Source organism: Hemiscyllium ocellatum, chromosome 18 (assembly GCF_020745735.1).
Source record: "Hemiscyllium ocellatum isolate sHemOce1 chromosome 18, sHemOce1.pat.X.cur, whole genome shotgun sequence".
Taxonomy (NCBI): domain Eukaryota; kingdom Metazoa; phylum Chordata; class Chondrichthyes; order Orectolobiformes; family Hemiscylliidae; genus Hemiscyllium; species Hemiscyllium ocellatum.
Genome location: NC_083418.1, coordinates 5,332,437 through 5,339,586, shown reverse-complemented (window position 1 = coordinate 5,339,586; position 7,150 = coordinate 5,332,437). Strand labels below are relative to the sequence as shown.

At 40.2% G+C, this 7,150-nt stretch overlaps 1 pseudogene; it reads right to left on the bottom strand.

Moving 5' to 3' along the window:
* Positions 1-650: 650 nt before the first annotated feature.
* Positions 651-7,150, bottom strand: part of LOC132824524 (phosphoribosylformylglycinamidine synthase-like) — a 125,643-nt pseudogene continuing 119,143 nt past the window's right edge.

Genomic DNA, 7,150 nt, shown 5'->3' with positions numbered 1-7,150 from the left:
GATCCAACTCGCTACATCACCCTCAATTCCATGCCACCGTATTTTGTGCAACAGCTTGCCGTAGGAAACCTTATCAAATGCCTTACTGAAATTGATGGACCAACTCTTAATCATCAGCCATTTCAGCTGCTAATCTTGCTGTTTAAACTCTCTGCTCTTCCACATGACTTCTCAGGACGTCACAAAGTGATTTTTTGAAATCCTCCAAAAGGAATTTCTCCGGAAAAGAGACACACGTTTGCTCTATTTTTAATGTCTTTATACACCTTTCAAAATTACATTGTTTGATCCTTTCAAACTCAATGTAGGTTTGACCAGTTCCCTCCTTAGATTCCTCCTTAAATACGTTGTCTGTATTTTTCTGGAACAATTTCATGCTCATTCCCTTCCAGACGAAATTTACCTTCAGCCTTCATTTCATCCTTTTAAGCTAACCTTCCTGTCAAAATGCCAAATTCTGAAGTTCCAGCTCCCGCTCTTTCTCCCTTTCCACTCTGCCTTTTCTCTTTCTCTCTTTCTCTGTCTTTGTTCACTCCTCTCTCTTTATTTTGCTTTTCATTGGAATTCATTTCTGCGTGTAATTCAAGCTGCTTCATTTTCAATTCAATTTTAGCCATCTCTAAAGATTGTGATGGTGTTTGCAACAAATTTTATTGCTGCGCTATTACCACAATTACCTCTCCTTTCCTCAGGGAAGGAGGCAGCTCCAGCTCCAGATTGTGTGCTAATCCCTGCACCTTGGCCTTCTTCACCTTTTCTAAAACGCTCAACATCACTTCTTTCACGCCCAGAAAAGTCTCGGTGACTGAAAGAACCATTGTTGTGCAAACCACTGTTTAAGACAACTGAATTCAACACCAGGAACAATAAACACGAACACCAACAACTCGCTGCCTTCAAATCCAGCAATCCTAATCCTAAATTGGGACGATCGAACAAATCCCACAAAGAGAGGCAAGTCTTTTTTTATGGATCAAGCCAGATCCCCTAAAAGCAGTTCAAGAAAGTTATCCGGGTCCTAACTTTGCTAATTGTTTTAAACAGGTGTACAGTGGACATTGAAGGAGTAATACAGCTGGCCCAAGCACTTACTTGTAAATAAAACAGAATGTATTTCATATATTAGTGAGTGAATCACAAACATATGAAAGCTGAACGTAGAATAACTTTACCTATCCAAAATCCCAACAGATTACCCCAAATTAATGATCTGTTCCAACTAATTGCAGCAATAGTTGCAAGCCCCCCTTAGAAAAGAAGGAAAAATCAAACACAGGTTCTAACAGGAGAGAGCGGGATAGCAGAGAGATTCAGCATGGAGCACCTTCTTCCATGGAGCTGTTTCTTTGACCAGCAGCCTCAAAACTGACTGACTGCTTGCTCCCAACAGCCAGACTGCAAAAATCCAAACCAAATCAAACCGAAGCAGGGACAGATTGAGCTGGGAGAACTGGCCAATCTCCTTCATAGTACAAGTGTTTGTTTTTTAACTTAAAACTTCCCGACTTAGATCAAGCAGGTACCAAAGAGACTGGACTTTTACAACATCCTGAAGAAGAAAAAAAACAAGCACAAACTAAGCTTGTTAAAGGAGCAGCATCATCACAATAGAATTAAAACACACCTGAGGGGCAACTGATATCTATCAGAGAGTGGTGCATGTATGAAACATGTTGCCAGAGGAGATGATGGAGTAGGCTGCAATTAAAATATTTAGAAAGCATCTGGACGGGTATTTTAATGGAAAGGGTCCCGATGGATATTGGCCAATGCTGGCAAATGATGCAAGATATATCCAGGTTATCTTGTTGATGCAGATAACTTGAGCAAATAGTCTGTTTCTGTACTTTCCAACTCCACGACTCTATGAATTTTGATTTGCTAAGGTAGTAGATTGTAATTGCAATATTTGAAGTCAAAATCAAATTACTTATGGCTGATTCATTGCATTCAAACTTCAATTCTACCAAGGTTCAGTTCGTTTCCATGGTTCGGGTTTAATGGGCTTGCAGATCAGAGTTCACATTAGTAAAAATAGATAGATTTAGTGTAAGGATTTCCGTTCATCAGGGTGACCTCTCCAATATTTCCTGGCAGTGGCATTACTCGATCAGAATTAGAACCCGTTTCAATTGCTTGCCTTGAATTCCCATGTGGAGAGGCAGGAATGTTTTCACATTTTTAGTTGAGTTTGACCACGGAATAGATCAAAGAACAGAACAATACAAACTCAGGCCGTTTGGCAATTGCAGGCATATTGGCACTGCAGGCAGTTGCACATATCAAAGTAATAGATGGAGGAGTGGAGGGGTGGCTGGCAGGGGATAAAGGAGGGGTAAGAATTTCAGTTTTCTTCTCTAAAGAACATGTGTTAATCAGATTGACTTTTTTTTACAACAATCGACAATTGATTCATTGTTATCATTAAATTCTCAATTCCAGTTTTTTTTAAATTGAGTTCCAATTCCAACATCTGCCTTAGCAAGATTCCAACTTGGGCCCCCAGAACATCCCTTCGATTTCTGGATTAACAGTTCAGTGAAGATAGGCCTTTTTTTCTGGCAGACATTGTCCCCTTCATTAAGTGGAATAAGTGGAGGTGAGCATCTGTATCAAAAACAGTACTTTCTGGTGAAACTCAGCAGATCTGGCAGCATTTGTGAGAGGAAAGCAAGGTTAACGTGTCAAGGAAGATGCAGGGTCCCAAACAGAAAATATGGTGCTGCTCTTGTGTTAGAGGTCATACGAACCCTGCAGCAGCCTGACATCAGAAAGATTCTTGAGGGAAGACATTGGCAGGCGACCTCAAGTTCTGCATCACTTTTCAAGGTAGAAAGTAGGTATTCTTCGAAGTGTCTAGCTAGTCTATATTCCATCTCCATAATGGAAAAGAGACCTTTGTGAACAGCGAATACAGTGGACTGGATTAAAGGAAGCAGAAGTAAGTCACTGCTTCACCTGAAAGTATCTACATGTTTCTGTCGGTCTATATGTTTATATGTGTAAGAGTATGATCACTGTTTGCCTCTCAATCCCACTTTTGATCGTATACATTCAACCCCTCTGAGGACCAGGCATGCTGAAGCAACCCTCTTCCTGAATGCCTATCCGCATTAGGAGAGATGAACTATGTGTGACAATATTACACGTCCTGTGCAAAGTGACAGGCATAACTGAGTTGCCCACCACACATTTGATCTGATGAAGGAGAGCTGAACGAAGTGGAATGGCATGTATAACCTCCTCAATCCCACCATGTCTTGTCCTTACTGGATGATGTTTTCCCCTCTCTCTCTCTCTTTCTCTTTCTCTCCACCCCCCCACCCCACCACCACTTCGATATTCCTCTTTATATTTCTTGCTCTCACACCATATAAAAAAAATCCATGTTTATATCTTTCTAGCATCTCTTTCTGTTTTTGTTTGTTACCTTGTATTTCTGCCTCTTTCTGTTTCCAATCCAACTCTCTTACACTTGCTTACTCGTTTTTTCCCTCTCCCGTTCTCTTTCCGTCTCACTCTCTATTGGCTTCCTTTTCTCTGGCTCTCTCTCTCTCTCTCTCTCTCTCTCTCTCCCCCCACCCCCCTTCACTCTCGATCATTTGTTAGGCCCCGTTGTGGACGGTAATGCTGTCAGAAGAGATGTGACAATGAAGGTGAAACTGGGAGAATGGGACGGAGCCCTTACAGCTAATATTGCCTACGGATGTGTAGTTGTGTTGCCTGTCAACATGCTACATCATTGATTATAAAAGTTGTTTTATTAGTTGGTGTATTTGAATAAATGGATATTTCAGCATATTTTTCAGCTGTTCTCTGAACTTAGTCTGAGTTACAGAGTAAATTGCAGTGTTTGTGCAGCAACTTAGGAGTTGCATCATAAAGCCCAATTCCATTACAAACTTGTTGAGAATTATGTCTTTATATCCCAAATGCCACATCCGGATCCAAAGCGAATAAACCATTAACATTGACCACAGGAGGATGAAATTAGCTGAGATAAAAAATAGTAAAATTACAGATTTTCTTCGACTGTCCATCTCTGTGTCTCGGATATTCTCCCTACTGCTTCGAACTCGGAGTCTTCTGCGGGCTCTGCTGGTCACTAGAATGTTTCTGACAGTGAAAACATTGAATAACAGTATTAAACCAAATGGGACACATGGAGTAAGAATATTATGCAAGAATTCAACTGTCATCCACACTGGAGAATAATAAACATACTTTGTATATTTACAAAACCAAGGTATGTTCTTCAGCCGATACCCACCCATTAACATGAAATACCAGGTGATGTTCTTTAAACTGCTCAACAGAGTCACGAGCCCCAGAACTACAGTCGCGGTTTTGTCTGTGCAATATTTACTTTTCATCTTCGGGCAACAAATGGCAACAAATCGATCAAAGGTAAAAGTAACGGTGAACCAGACAGAACAGTCAGTTACTGCATAAAGTAGCACAGCGTGGATATTGCAGACAGGAAGAGAATTCAGAAAATGGAACTGTTCCTCATAAACAATTGGAATGTGCCTCAGAATCAAATCCAAGATAACGACCAGTAGATCTGCTATTGCCATTGCCATCAGGTAACGGGTCATACATTTTGATAGGCCACATTTCTCGTTAAACAGGATGATGATCGTCACTATATTAACTGTGAGGAAGATAAATAAAGAAATTATATATCAGAATGAATGCAAAGGTATTCGAGTTTAGTTTTGAGAAAACAATCAGAGTTCTAAATGTTACTGCATCTCGTGATGTATTCGAGTGACTGTATAAGGTGCTCAGCCCTTCTACTAATTCCTTCAATCCTCTCTTTTTTAATGGGTCTATCTGGTTAACTGTATTTCAAAATCAGGTTATCGCTACATGATTTCCTGATTAATGTTCCAACTTGTGAGATACTCAAAGTGTTATGTGCACATGCAATACATTTAGAATATCCAAGTTAATAACGGCATGTAACTTTTCTGCTGTGCATGTGCGGAGTTAAGACCATCTTAATTCAATATAAAACCTAACAATCTTCCCATCAGGTCCAACGACAGTATCATCGTTGAATTCTTCAGGAAAAACAAAATCTTGTGCAACACCGTTGATCAGAGATGACCTAACCAAGAAGCACCGAAGCTATAATGGCGGGTCAAAGGTTCAGATGTCTGTATCAAGTTAGCCACCTGCCTTCCCAATGTCAGTCCATCAGTTACATGACACAAACGTCCGGACAGTAGTCATTAACGTAATATAAGACAGCTGAAATGCAGCAAATGCTGGAAAATTGAAACAACGAAAACATTGGAGCAACTCAACAGGTATGGGAGATTATGTGGAGAGAAATTAATGATTAGAGTCTTGAATGACTTTCATTCATAACTCAGTATCACTTCAAAATGCTAACTCTGTTTCTCTACCCACAGACGCTGCCAGCTCTGTCGAGGTTCCACAGCATTCTCTCAGCAAACTGTAAATCTCCACGTAAATACAAATATGCAGGCATATGAACATATGAACAAGCAAAACAAAGTGTCACTCTTCCCTTCGCACCTGCTTCACTATCCAATAAGATCATTGCTGATGTAATTTCAGCACAGCTCTACATTAATGTATCCCCCTGACAATCTTACATGCGTCCAGTCATTCTGAAACTACATCAGCCTTTAAAGTACTTATCACTTCTGCACCCATCTCCTTTTGAAGGAGGAAATTCAAAAGATTCACAATTCTCAGAGGAACAACAAAAAAGGTTCCTCATCTGTGTTTTAAATTTATACCAGTTATTTTCAAACAATGACCCTCGTTTTAGATTTTCCCACATGAAGAGACATCCTTTCAACATCCACCTGGTCAAGTGCCCTCAGAATTTAATTTTTGCTCACACCTGACTCTTCAAAACTCTACAGGTTTCACGTCTAGCTCAAAGAAAGATTGAATAGACGGTGGTTGCTTCCCTTAGAACAGGGGAAATTGACAAAGATATGATTACGAGGACCATAGGTCAGGCAGGTGTGAATGATCATTTCTTATTGATCGATGTGCAGGCAGCAAAGAGTTAAGATCAGGGGCAGAAAGTTGAAGGAAAACGTTTTATTTTTAACCCAAAGACTGTCAGAATCTAGAATTCACTGACTATGAGGTTGACAGTTTTATAAATCCTCATAACATTGAATAAATAGTTAAAGTGCATTTGCAATGCCAAGGAACACGGTTCTGGACCAAATGATAGAAAATAAGATGAAAAAAGTTAGGTTGCTGTTTCTGACTGGTGCAAACTCATTGGACTGAAGGACTATTTTCTCTATGACTTTGTTGAAACATAGAAACTTATGAAATAGGTGCTTGAGTAGGCCAATTGGCCCTTCGAACCTGCTCCAGCATTCAGTTTGATCAGGGCTGATAATGCACTCTCACTATCTCATTCCCGCTTTCTCTCCATAACCTCTTGGTCTGTTTAACCACAAGGGAACTGTCCCCTTCCCTCTTGTGTAGATCAACTGAACTGGCTACGACAGCTTCGGGAGTGGGAGAGAATTTCACAGTTGTCCACTCTCTCTGAGTGAAGAAATTCTTCCTCATATCGGTCCTGAATGGCTTACCCATTATTCTTAGACTGTGACCCTTAATTCTGGACTTTCACAACACTGGAAACGTGCTTCCTGCATTAAGCCTCTCCAGACCGTTAGGGGTGTTATACGTTTCTATGCGATTTCCCCCTTAGCATTCTAAATTCCAGCAAGACAAGCCCAATAAATCAATTCTTTCTTCATACGTCAGTCCTGACATCATGGGAATAAGTCTGCTGAACCTTCACTGGACTCGTTCAATACCAAGAATGTTCTTTCTCAAACTAGGAGACCAAAACTACACACAATGCTCAAGGTGTAGCCTTACCAATGCCCTGCATATATTTGCAGAGAAATATCATTACACAAATACCCAAATCTGCTTGCTATGAAGTCCAGCCATTACTTTTCTTAATCCCCACTATGCCTGCATACCAACTTTCAGTGACTGTTCTGCCATTCAACTCAGGTCTTGTTAAATCTCACCCTTTCTTAAATAGCCACCATTCAGATAATAATCTGCCTTCCTGTTTTTAAAAAAAAGTCGATAACCTCACATTTATCCACATTATAATTACCAAGTATTT